The sequence below is a fragment of the Hermetia illucens genome, chromosome 5 (assembly GCF_905115235.1).
Source record: "Hermetia illucens chromosome 5, iHerIll2.2.curated.20191125, whole genome shotgun sequence".
NCBI classification, from domain to species: domain Eukaryota; kingdom Metazoa; phylum Arthropoda; class Insecta; order Diptera; family Stratiomyidae; genus Hermetia; species Hermetia illucens.
In genome coordinates, this window is record NC_051853.1 from 56102715 (window position 1) to 56116879 (window position 14165).

General features: G+C 39.9%; 1 protein-coding gene across 2 annotated transcripts in view; it reads right to left on the reverse strand.

The window, feature by feature from the left end:
• The window catches only part of LOC119657870 (sex peptide receptor), a 490494-nt gene that overhangs the window by 420598 nt on the left and 55731 nt on the right, over nucleotides 1-14165 (reverse strand). For both annotated transcript variants that reach the window (XM_038064997.1, XM_038064996.1), the window contains exon 2: nucleotides 12651-12730. The gene's annotated coding sequence lies outside the window, so the exon portion shown is untranslated. The remainder of the gene's footprint in view (nucleotides 1-12650; nucleotides 12731-14165) is intronic.

A 14165-nucleotide genomic window follows, 5' to 3' on the forward strand; every position in this document is an offset into this window, starting at 1 on the left:
CAAAGTAGGTCGATACATCTGGGAGAACACTTAATACCAGATGCAAAGCTGAAACTTCTGGAAGTGGGGAACATACTAAAGTTCCTAACGGTTACTGGCCTGCTTGAGATACTATGATCAACGGGTACACTATAACCAGTAAAAGGGGCACAATAGTTCTTCAAGGACGCGGTGCGACTTTCCCTTAACAGAATAATAATAATCCGTCTTAACAGCTGCTATACTTCTCCTAACGCAACGGTCGTTGAATACGAGAAGGTGCTCAAAAGGACAATTGCCAGAGCAAAACGGAAGAAAATGGCTAGCGCTTACACTCTCTTAATTGATATAGGTATACGTTAGTGACGTAGGAGATATGCCTGGCATACTAGTGAGCACTAGGCTCGAGAAGAGGAGAACATCACTCCCTCCTCCGGACCCAGATTTTTCGCGATTGCGCAATTTACAAAACAACTTTCACGAAATTATATCAGTCATGAGATTTTGGAGGGAGTATTATTGTCACCCTGGGTCCGATTTTTCCTCCCTACGACCTTAGTGAACACAGTTCCACGGTGACCGCCAAGAAATCCATTGACAGATCAAAGGTGAGCCAGCCATAAAATGAATGCATTAGAATATCCTGCAGGTCGGCTTTTGAAAAGGCTAAGCTTTCCGAAACTGGCACAACCAATATACATTCGAACTATTTGCTAGATCACGAAAACATGCTTTGCAAAACAATTCTGCCGACGATTTCCAAGAGGACCTAACTCAAATATAACTGCCAAGGGGTCTCTGGTAAGATGAGTGGAGACCATGACGATGCATGGTTGAGAGCTTCAAGTAGTAACACAAGCCAGCATTGCCACTTTGACGTAGCACTTTCACATTCCACCGCGAATCGGACTTTTTTTGGCACTTCACCTTTAACACTTCTCCAGTAAAGCTACCCTAGAAATTGCCTTTGAAATGTAAAATCAAATTGGCTACCGCAAATTATGCTGGTTCGTACTCAAACGTCCATCAAAATAGGGTAAGTTCATTCCTTATGTGATTTTACAAAATTTGGAAGAAACACGCTTAGTACTCATAAATACGACTCTCTCCTATCCATCATAAATTTCAACGAGGTAACAACAGCAAGCAGACACAAAGTGGGAGGCAAGTTTATAGGAAACCATGAAATTACTCGGAATCATTCATTTATTTGTAACCCACTTACTCATTCAGCACTTTCGTGGCGTTATAATAGAGGCTGTCGTCTCCATCGTAAAAAGAAAATTCATGATGGAAAGTTTTCAAATGTGGTAATCTCATTGATTGAAGATGGAAATCAAACTTTATAGAAAGCCATAAAGTACGGCAAGTGAGAAGTTATGAATTTCACTGTTTTCTTTTACGCTCAACCTAATAAGGACGGGAAATAACTCCTCTTCCGCGGTTTTTCTCACAGCATGGTATCGTAGCAAATCCTGTCTAAAGCAATTTCCTTTGTGATTTCTAGCCCCATTTTCCATGATTCCGTTATTATAGTTGATTACAACCCCATTCTACGATACTTGGAAATATACATCGGTAGGCAAGTGCATGTCCTGGGGAGAATTTCTAGCTATAGAATGTAAGCTCCTCGGCATCCCATATATACGTCATGACGAATTTGAATTTGGGAAGCACGTATGTTATGTGTAACGCTTTCAAAGTAGAAAATTAGAATTTTCATTTCTTCACATTATGTTCTGTTGTAGAATTGGTGGGTTTTTCTATGGAAGTCTGTTAGCCAGACGCCGGAAGTTTCCAAGTTTTCATAATTTCATGTTTCTTACGTTTTGATTCCGGTAAACATGTGTGATTGATTGTAGGCAATTTACTCATGGAATTATACATTCCTTGAATGTTGAGTGATGAATTATTTATAGGCTAACAAGTGTTGAGAATAAGGACGTTTTGGGGTTATTTGTTGAAGTTGATTGATGAAATGATTACAGAGCTCAGTAGGCCCTACAGGTTTTCAATAATGTTGAAAAGTAATTCCATTGTTTTACTTGATGTATGCAGTTTAAACTGTCTATATTTGGAGATCCGTCAAAAGTCATAAAGATGGGGGCATTTGTTTTACTTTGTTTTGTTTTTTTTTTGTGTACTTTGCTATTTAATTAAATGGCAGCCTATCATAAAAAGTGGCGATCCTTTATGGAACGTCCACAAACAGGTTTCGAACCAAATTAGCCATTTTTTGGGGTGAATTTGGTAGCCATCCATTCAAGGCTGAAAAAAAGGATCTTCCTTTTTTGTCTACTCATACAATTTTCTTTAAATAGACAAAAACTATATTTTCGGTTGCTCCGTCACCATCAAAATTGAAGAAGGGCAACTGCCTTCCATGGATCTCAAGATCACCAGAAAGACACAAATTTCGAATATGTGGTCTTGAATTTGGATGTAAACTAAAGATTGAAGTATCGTCAACAAAGATAGTTGTGGTCATTAGTCCACTAAGGGTAAAATCCTCCGTATAGATAAGATACACTATAAGATACATTCCCCAAATGAATTTCTACTTAGATCTTATGCTGCCCAAGAAGAATATCTGCATATTTCACCTGGAACCTGAGTTCCGCTAAATATGATATCAATAAATTGATAAAATCGTGCTCCGCCAACAGTTCGGCAAATATCCGATTCTCAGGATCGCATTAAAAATATAGCTTCGTGCTCTGATAGATCTTAATTCAATATATATATAATGACTGAATCATACTCGGGGACCTTTTTAGGGTTAAATTTTCTTTATTGAAACTTTTAACTGCTTGTAAGGATATTAGCTTCCTATTGGCTGGACATCTGGGAAATACGCACAGTTTGGGGCACTTCTATGTGAGCTCCGAACGCTCTGGCTTTGTCCTTATTACTTTCAGAACAACTTCTTGTAACAGGTTTTAATCTTCGCTATTTAAAAAGACCGCCGATTTATTTCGTTGAGTTTACTTTTCACTCATTTGACCTCTACATATACTTACCATTCTCTCCATGTTTTTTTTTATCGCTCGAAAGGGAAGCTTTAAAATTGTAGATGAATACACTTTTTTGAAGACAATTCAACAAAATGTTTGTTGCTTTACCAGTAGTTTCCAGTATTGCTTCTTTGAAATATCAGAGCGTTGCACCAACGTCAAATTTTAACACGATATCCGGCGAAACTATTCCGCTCGAAACAATAATATTGCCTCATGTACCCCTCAGAGCCTTGAGGTCCGGGCAAAAACAATTGCGGACTTTTAGCCACGTTTGAGAGGAGAACCTTACGAAGAATTTTCGGATCTCACTGATAACAAAGGAGTTTGCATCGTGACTCAATGTCGGATACCAGTCGACTCACCTGTGAATGAGTACTTGAGTCAAATCTGGGTAATAATTTTGGACGAACGCCTTCTATAGAGTACTACATACTGACGCTCACCACGCCGCGCTTGAATTTGAAGCGAAACTTCTTCGTTCAAAGTCCAAAACCGAGCGTAAATCTAAAGTTCAACTTCCGCAAAGCCAACTTTGACGGTCTGAACTCAGCTTTAGCGTCTTTCAACTGGGTAAGCAACTCAACGTGTGATCAAGCTCAAAACCTTTTACAATATCCTGTCCGATCTCCTCTCCTGTTATGTCCTTTCTTCCCCTGCTTGCCTACGTTCTTACCCAACTTGGCTCACAACGGAGTTAAGAATCTCCCCTTGTCTTGCTGTGAATCTCCCCTTGTCTTGCTGTGAACTACCGCCCCCATTTCTCTTTTCTCCTCTTACTCCAAAATCCTGGAAGGATACGTCGACGGCTGGTTGACCACGCACTTCGGTTACCTCATTGTCAAAGAGCAGCATGGCTTCGTGAAACGTAGATTTATGGCTTCAAACCTTCCGGTCTTTACCAACTTAGTTGCTAAATGGTTTAATTCACGACAAAAAGTACATGTTGATTTCCCAAAAGCCTTTGATACCATTGACCATAATATTCTCCTCTGTTAACTCTCATTACTCCACTTCCCTCTCTCAGCCATCTCCTGGCTTTCCTTCGATCTCCCATACTGTCCCTGCAAAGTTTTTTTTTTCATGGTTACTCATCTGGTTCCTTCTCTTCTTCCCCTGCCGTTCCCCAAGGATCTATGCTTGGCCCCCTACTCTTCCTATTTTTTATCAATGACCTCACCTCCATCCTCACCTGCCCGTGTTTGCTTTACGTAGACGACCTTAAATGATTTTCCTCTGTGTCATCTCTGCTGGACTGTGCTCTCTTACACTCCCAACTTCATAATTTAATCCGTTGGTGTTCGGTCAACAAGTTTACACCGAATGTCAGCAAACGTCACTGGATGTGCAATTCGCTTAGACCCTCCCCAACATCCTTTTCCTATTCTCTCAGTGAACAACTCTTTTACTACTGACCGCCTTCCAAGACCCGGGTGTAATATCCGACGATAAACTTCGTTTCAATTCCCACTTCGTTGGCCTCATCAATAGAGCTTTCAAAATGTCTGGTTTTATCCTACGTTCCTCGTTTGTACCCTCTTTTATAAAAAGAACCTTCCATGTGTTGACTATCTGTCACGACTACGCACCCTCAATTTCCCCTCTCTGCAGCAACGCCGTGTTTTCCTTCGATTAGTTGATAGTGGGTGAAATTCGGCTGAAGAAGTTGTGCTGGGCGGGCCATTTAATCCGTCTGGTAAATAATGTTCTAACCCGGTGAGTTTACAAGAGCAGTATCTATTAAGGAAAGAAGACGTGGTAGGCCTTACTAAAAAGCGGCTTAGGCCAGGATACCTTACAGTCAGATATGAAATTCGCGGACTTCGGCGCAAACCGGGTTGTCTGGAGTTCTTTACTAACACAGACCTAGACTGGGTACCGCTTGTTGCGCCGTTGATGTTGATGTTGTGCTTTGGGGCCATAACTCCAACATTTTGTATGAATATCTGGCTTATCTAAAGGCTGTCAATGCGCCTTCCCTTAACTTGGTTCATTCAGATTATCATCTGTTCACCTCCGCCAAAGTACACATACAATGAAGACGTAAACGCGAGGTGGAGAAGTGAGTATAGAAGCTGGCGGGAAAAAATTTACCACGGAATCAACACCTCCATCAAAATAAACGGCGGCAGAATTGAAAAATAACTTACATATATATGTGCAAATATAAGCATGTATTTTTTTCTAAATTATTTTGAAGCCTACACAAATTGTGTCCATTTACTTTCTGGATGCGCCTCGTAGTACATAAGTATGATACTTTTCGACAGACAGGCAAAAGTCAAAGATAATGCTGCAAACTCTCAGTAGCAAGTTCGCTTCGGCATTGTTTCCAGTTAGTCAGTGAATCATACTCTAGGGGGTGTAGACGACGCTGATAAATTACCAGAGCCAAATAATGGCAGGGTTCTAGCTGCAGAGGTCATTTGTTGTTGTTCCCATTTAGCTTTATAGAATTCATATCCTTATCCATGCTACTTGCACAGCATGCTGGTCCCAAGCCCAGGGAGGAGCGATTGGGGCAAGGTACTTTGCACTATCCTTAATAAAACAAAAATAAAATGCTGAGATCAGGGAATGAGATAAATAAAGTATAGTTGGGATTATTCTACTATGCCAAATGTTACCTGATCTCTGGTGTTTCCATTAACAGGCAGTGTATCGAGAGCGACTATCAATTTTTATTTGTGTGTACATTGCTTCTACCAAAGGTGACCCTGAAATTGATGTCGCCCGATGTAGTGGCAGTGCTAAATCTGTTTTTGCCACTGGAGTCTCACACCAGACCAAGATTGTCCCGCTTCAATGTTCTATCTGTGCTAACATAGGTAAACCGTTCATTAAAATTGACAATCACTTTCAATTATTGTTTAGGAAATGAGAAATGCTAACTGCAACATCCACTTGAAGGCACACCAGAGCAATTGCAAAGAAACTTTCTCCCACTGTTTCTGGCCTACGCAAATTTGCAAAAAAAATAAAAATATTCGACGACTTACGGTTTCGTCTAGGGTAGAGGCTTCTCATCAGACCCTGCATAACCGCTGCCCAGGGACCAGCGTGACCGAAGTGAAGAGATTTGAGGGTAGTTTTCTGGCTGTCAAAAAGAAGGGACTTACGGTTTCGTCCAGGGCAGGGGCATCTCATTAGACCCTGCATAACCACTGCCTTGGGAGCAGCGTGACCGAAGTGAAGAGATTTGAGGGTAGTTTTCTGGCTGTCAACAAGAAGGGACTTACGGTTTCGTCCAGAGCAGAGGCATCTCATCAGACCCTGCATAACCACTGCCCTGGGACCAGCGTGACCGAAGTGAAGAGATTTGAGGGTAGTTTTCTGGCTGTCAACAAGAAGGGACTTACGGTTTCGTCCAGAGCAGAGGCATCTCATCAGACCCTGCATAACCACTGCCCTGGGACCAGCGTGACCGAAGTGAAGAGATTTAAGGGTAATTTTCTGGCTTTCAACAAGAAGGACGGTGCTGACATTGTCCTAGAAAAGAAACATCATTTGATGATCTCTAGAAGTGAACGAATCGCAAGTGAGGCGGAATTCCAATGGCAATAGTGATGGGTTGTCTTCATTTATTTTTAACAAAGTATGTCAAGAACCGGCTCCTTCTAGATCAACACCTCCAAGTGTTCTTTGACGTATTTCAGAATTATTTTAGTCTCTTCGTTCCACAGATCTCAGATTACAAAAACCGTTGAACAGTTGCTTTACTTTGTCTACTCTACGGATCACAGGAGGATTTACGATGCAGGGTACTTCGAGATGGTCCACTGAAATTATTACTGAATGTCCAGTGATTTTCAATGTTCTCCGGAGTGTCGTTAAGGTATTTAACGCTAAGGAAAATTGTCAACTTGGTTTTAATATTTGTGAAGTAAACAATCGCAGAATATAAATCGACAAGTATAAATCGGTTTACTCTGCAAGAATGCGGACTAATTGTGTTCATTTTTTTGCGTAACAATTCGTCGGTTCTGTTGGCGCAGCGTGAATTTTGTCGCAGATTTCCTGACCACCAACTAGAAAAACACTGCGGCGTTTGGCCACTCGCCTTGAAGGACTCGAACAACACGAGATGTTCCTAAGGCTGGTCCGGGAGCAGCTGTTCTGCTGGGAATATCGCTGCTGTTACCCAAAATGTCGAAGAGGAGCCCGGAACATCGACCAGACGATTTGCCCCCAAAATTTTTGTAGACTATTTGAAAATGTTCCTTTACTATCAGCTGTTGACCACCAAACGCGTCTAATTTACAATCGAGCCATCCGGAATCTCAACGAAGAAAAGGATGATTTTTCATCGAAAATTATCAGGAGCGATGAGGCTCATTTCCATTGTAGCGGTTACGTGTATCAACAAAATAATCGTTTCTGGAGGAACGAAAATCCATGTATCACCCATGAAGGGCCATTCCAGTCGCTTATAGTTACTACTTGGAGTGGTGTTTCCACTGGAGGAGTCATCAGGCCATTTGTCTTTGAGAAAGCCGCGGCCAAACGACGAGTGACGACGGCACGCGCTACAGAACCATGATTACCGAATCTTTTCTTCCTCAGTTGGGTGAATTGGGACGGGGGAGTTGAGTGAATTGGAGACTGGTCAACGGCGTAGACTGTTTGAGCCACAACCGATATTCTGAAGAAAGCGTTTCCGGGTCACTTGATCTCTCGTTTTTGTGATTTGTACTGGCGGGCTGATCATCCAATTTAACCATTCCAGACCTCACTTTACGAGGTTTTTTGAAGTCGCGGGATTACGTCAACAAACCTCAGACTCTTGAAGCCCTTAAGGGGAATATTTGAAAGGAACGCGATAACTTGTCGCCCGTAGTTCTGGGAAGGGTGGTGGAAAATGCCATAAAACGGGCCCGTATGGTCATCAGCTCTGGCGGCATCCACTTGGCTGATGGAATAAATTTTAGTGGTTTATGTAAACAACCAACCAACCAAAGCTTGTTATTAAAAACAACATTACAGCAAGAGAACATCGAGTGATTACTTTTGCCTATCTTGTATATGCGCGGACATTATTTTCACCTAATTTGTCTTTTTATTGTACATTTGAATAAAATAAATAAATAAGCGCAGGTGCTATATGAGAGTAGCACTTTGAAAGTTACCGTTATGTCGCTCAAATGCACCAATCCTTTGATAACACCTGTCTGTATCGTATAGCTGGAGCCTTGAGTTATGACGCTTACAGTCCAGATACCCACGTTAGTGTTCATTAGAGCACGCTCCGCAAGATAGTTCACGTAGAACACTAAAGATAGAGTTTAAACTTCTCAGAAAATGCTGGAAAGAGTTGAAAAACATTGCATGAAATCATCAGCAATGGCACGTCGCCTGGCTGCTAAGCTACTAAATGCTAAGTACGTACTAATGACCACCACCTTACAGTTGGGCTGAAAAGTTCGTAAACAAACAGTTCGGACCAAAGCCTGGTCGGAGCTAGACAATTTTTGTTTGTGGATTGGGGAGCGGGCGGATTTACGTTGAATATAATGTGTGTGTGTTTTGCGAATTATAAAAGGGAGCGTATAACATCTGCGAGCGGCTTCGGTCACGCTGCCCCCAGGGCAGAGGTGACGCACGGTCTGATGACTTGCCTCTGCCTTAATACGAAACCGTAGCCGTCTTCGTCTCTCTTTCAGTTTTTGAACTTGAACGTGGACGATAAAGAGTCGGAACAAGTTGGTCTCCATTTGGTCCAGTCCGACATCAAGTGGATGCAGACTTAGGACTCCCCAATCCTCAAACAAAAATCCAAAATTATTTCTCAGTCTCTTTTGATGTTTTCGTCGGTAACAATCTCTTTGAGGCGTCCACTGCATGCATTGTCTTTGATGCTCATTTCGCAGCCCTTAACTTTAGCAAACCATTTCTCGACGGTGAACTTTCCTGGTACAAAGTCCGAATAATGTTTATCATGCGAAACCTTAGCTTCAACACTAGCATAAAGCAATACTTTATTAACACACCAGATTCCCTTTTATCCATTTTCTTCAAACTAACAAAAGTTGTTTCATTCAGAATCTCTATCCCACAAACTGATAGTCCTAAAGCTGTCAAATTTCTATACGTGTCTTTTGAAGGCGAGTGTTGGGCATATTTGTATTCATAAATACGAATACGAATAAATTCGTACGTTAATTTTCACAAATATATTCGTATTCGGAAAAGTGAATATTTTAGTATTGACACAAATGAATACGAATAAGGCTGTATCCTTACGTCTGAAAGTGTACACAAACGTATTCGTATTTACGAATACGAATACGAATTCTGTTGGGTGAATACCTGCATTTCCAGTTGCGAATACGATTTTTTTTGCATTGAAATGTGGATAGCGAATATTTGCACCTTAATTATCTAATCATGTTGTACGTGTGTATGGTGGGGTTGGACTTAATATCCAATAATGAAATTAAGAGGCACAGAATATTCAATAGCGCGTTTTCTTCTTTTTCTTCAGCCTTTGTCCTGTTCACAAGCGGGGTCGGCTCGTCGTGATCGATTTCGCCATTTGTGTCTATCGAATGCCTGATCTGGGTGCAATCTTGAGGGTTTTAGATCCTCATCCAGCGTATCAAGCCACCGTTGTTTCGGTTTACCTTTTGGTTGTTTACCATCGACTTCGATGTTCAGACCAATATTGGCAAGTGAATTCTCGTTAGCACGAATTACATGGCCATACCAGCGAAGAGGCCTCTCTCGCAACTTTTCCACGATCCGTGCAACCCCGTAACGATCGCGGATATCCTCATTTCAGAAGTGATCAAAACGTGCGACGCTACTAGTCCAACGTTACATCTTTGTCTCCATTACCGCAAGACGTCATTCATTGTCTTTTATAGTTGGCCAACACTCAGAACCATAGAGAGCGACAGGACGAACGACATTGCGGTAAATTTTAGATTTAAGATGTTCGATGATACGTCGATCACAAAGAACACCAGTTGGGGAACGCCACTTCATCCAGGTTGCGTTAATGCGTAAAGCAATTTCATAACGCAGTTCTCCATTGGCTGATAGCGTTGACCCGAGGTATTTAAATCGCGCAGTCCTGGGCAGATCACTGCCGCTGACAGTGATTGTGCCTGTTTCATGGGGATCGGTCGTCAAAAATTCAGTTTTGTTTAGATTCAATCTGTGTTGCCTGAGGCGGTTTTGATACACCCGCCGTACTTCGAACTTTAGTTTTCGGATCGTGGTGGAGCAATTGAACCCAGCGCACAAGTGGCCATAAGTGTTGTCGTAAAGCATACTAGATGAGTTCGTGTGGCGCACTGTCAAACGCTTTCCCTAGGTCCAGAAAAGCAATGTGAAGAGGGCGATGCTTCTCACGGTGTTTCCCCATGAGTAACCGCGCAGCATGTATTGCGTCGGTAGTTCCGCAGTTTTTGACAAATCCGGCGCGATTCACGGTTATTTCAACGATTTTGCGAATACGGTTGTCAAAAATATATTAAAAATATTCATGGTATGGGAAAGTAACCGATTCGGACAGTAATTTGAACATTCTGCTGGATTACCTTTCTTTTCCCATATTGCAACAGTGGTACTTTCTTGCCAGTCAGATGGTGTTCTTCCTTCCTGAATAATCCGATTAAAAAATTCACTGAGTCACAGTGTTGGGTCCCAACTCTTCGCTTTCCAGCGCTATACGCGGTGTCTTTGTAAATAAATTTGGAAGAATGCATAATGATTTTTCAATAGACTAGACAAGTCACTCTCCTTTTAGATACGCTAATATGTCCGGAAAAATCAACTGAAGGTTTACCGCTGTGTCTATGAACGATCCGATTTTTTTTCAAAGAACCTTTTCTTAAAATAACATATTTATAAGTTTTAATTCTACATTTGTGTTTATTCCCTCCATTTATGGCACTGACTGCAGGCAAGATACTCTAGATAAATTTCGTGTTAAACAGCAAACTGGTCTTCGAAGCAAATTTCTACAAAACTTCAAAAATAACATTTTCGCGCATATTTCTTATAAAAGAAGGAGATATCGAAGTTAGCTTTCCAAAAGGAAATGGAAAAATGTAAAAAGGAAATCTGAACTATTTCCTTATTACTATAAAGACTAAAATGTAAGTACTCATGCTTGAAAAGGACCTTCTCTGTTCCCAAACTCATTTTAGTTTAGTTAAATGCATGAATTCTGCATGAGACAGGCCACATGTCGACGATAACGTTACAATAAATCAAAAATGATGTTCCATTTTCTTTGAAATGTATAACTTATTCCTGCTTTCGTCCTCTTTGATTTCGGTGTAACCCTCCCCACGGATATGTTGATATTTTCTACGTTGTTCAAATGTTTATATATTTGCGAATATACTATCACCTGGAAGCACTTTGAAAATATTTTCCGGTCCATGAATGAAATTTTCCGGTAGCAACATATTTGAAGCAGCTTCCTTTGTGGTATTTTTCGCCTTTTACTGTTTAAACTTTACGGAATAGAATTCAGCCCCAGGTTAAGTTACAAAGGCACGAATATTTTTTATGGTTTGCTTTTCAATTGACGAAAAGTTTACGGCTTTAAATGGATGGGAAGCTGTAAGCTACAAAGGAGCATGCAAAAGTTGAAATTGGATAGGATTTGCGCTGTGTGCGTGGAAACAGAATTGATGATTCCATTAGCAGAACTTGTAAAAATATATGTGTATACACGTATTCAAAAGAGGAAGCAAAGCTCAGATTTACGTATGATAATAATGATTTTCAGAGAGATTTTCATAAGATCAGGAGAAATATCAATCGATTTTAGGCCGCTCTTCATACCTGTGAGTATCAAATTTGATGGGTTCTTGTCTCCTGTTTTATCTTTCTTTCCCCACGTCAAAAGCAACCAACCATTCAGAGCCTTTGTTTACATATTTTATCTTTCCAACTCCAATGAAAGTTATAGCGCTTCATATCCCCAAGTATATCCCTCCTGGTTCTCGGAAACCATCAAATATAATCCGTTCCCATGTACGGAGCGGGAAAAAAAACTTAAGAGCTTTTCACCCAATTCACGACAACAGTGGAAAATATTTTATTACAGCATCATAAATCAGAAACAGGTTGAATATAATCATAAATTTTCAATGCTGAAATTCAGGAGGACTCTTTTATTCAACGCACGAATTTGTGTCATCACATTCGGTAAATGGTATTGTGACACTGTTCAAGTTTCATAGATGGACGGACGTGTTCATTAAGTCACGTTGGGGTCGAAGTACACCAGGGTAACTAAACAGAGGGTATTAACTTAATTAGAAGTTATTTGGACTAGAAAAGCTTCTTAAATTAAAACAATCCCATTGGAGCTTCTCTGTCATAAACAACTCAATGAAGAATGAGATGTGACACCAACCTTCGGAATATAACGAAATTTAATTTCATTCAAATTAGGGATTAAGAAAATGAATACCTCACAGAAATGAAAAGTTCAGGTAGAATTTAAAGAGATGAAAACCACACGGGTTATTACAGCTATTTATAATACTAGCACTTGCGATATAGGTGAATACAAGTAAAAATACCCTGATTTCTTTTAAATTTTTTAAATGTATCAAAAAATAATTTGACATAAAATGCAGGTATGTAAAATTTGACAGCTATATGTTTGTAATGCATATTGATAGAGGTACTTACCCTGTCTGTGAATAAAATTATCGCCTTAAGTAGACACCTTCGCAGAAATTAAAAGCCAGATTCAGATTTCATGTATGGACCTGCAAAATTAAATAAAGATATTAAGGTATACTTTTTTATACTTGTCTTTTAGCTCGACATTTTCAATAGAAAAGTTTCTTCGAAACCAGTACAGTATGTTCTCTTTCATAAATTTCACGAATACTCAATGACATATATTTGTGAGTATGTGGACAAAAGAATTTTTTATAAAACAGTAGCAATTCTCACTTCGGTAAACCCTTTAAAATTTGATCTAGAGTTTGAAAATTAGGTACTAGTAACGGGCGAAAACTTTCTCCACGTCAGTCATTTGTCAACAGCTTGCTAAAAGGTTTAACTTGTACTGCTAGAGCCGCTTTTCACGATCAGTTTTCCGTCAATCTTAATCTACCATAAACGAACCAGTATCAGTCGTTTACATTATCAGTCTGACTGATTCTAGATTGTTGTTACAATAGTCATCTAAGGCAACGCCTAAAAAGTTTTTCAATTCAGAGTATGAGAACATTTGCTCTCATCTACTTTCAAATTCAACTTTATATCATAATTATATGCATTACTTTACAGGTTTTTGGATGCAACTTAAGGGGGTCGTCCCGTGTAAAGGCCGTTTTTTTGGCTTTTTTAGAAATTTGTTGTGAAGAATTGGATAAAGATACAAATACAAATTTTTCACCATAGATTAACTAATATCTTGAGCGTGCATAGTAATTTTTCCACCCCGATCGCATAGTTCGTTATTGAAATACAGGGCAATCTATTCACCCATCTCCAAAAAAAGGTGTTTTTCTGCTGCCACGCTAGAGGGCGCTGTGGTCACCTTAAAGAAAAAAAGTAAACGGAATTTTGACGTCAAGACTTAACTACAGTCCGCAAACTAGGATTATTAAAAAATATTAAAAACTAAATTTTCGGCGCCGTGTTAAACTTTTTTTTGCGAATTTTAGTGTTTTTTCAAGGCTTCTTCAATGAATAAACAAAAACTACTGGACGAATCGCGATTATTTTCATTTGCGGACCGTAGAAATATGTTCTGAATAAGTCCCGAAAATATCAGAGAATTTGGTTGAATAGATTTTGGGCTATGGTGGCAGCCGATTTTCAACATGCGGTTTCGAGAAAAACGCATTTAAAAAGTAGAATGCGATTTTTAGACATAAAACGTTAACTGACCATTTATATGCTATACCTTATCCATAAACCTTAGTTTTTTTGAAGAAACACAAGTACAGCCTTGGTTTCAAATTTTGTCCCTTTAACGAAGTCATTCGAACATCATTCGGATCAATAAATATCAGCTTTATTACGCGATCGATATAAATCTGGCATGTGACTTATCACGTGTTTAATACTACAATTTCCGAACGACTCCGAATATCAAAAAGTCACTTTGCCCATATATTCTACACTATATCTAGATACAATTGATGCCAAAAAAAAATTCGATTCCGCGAATCCCACACACGGGCTGAC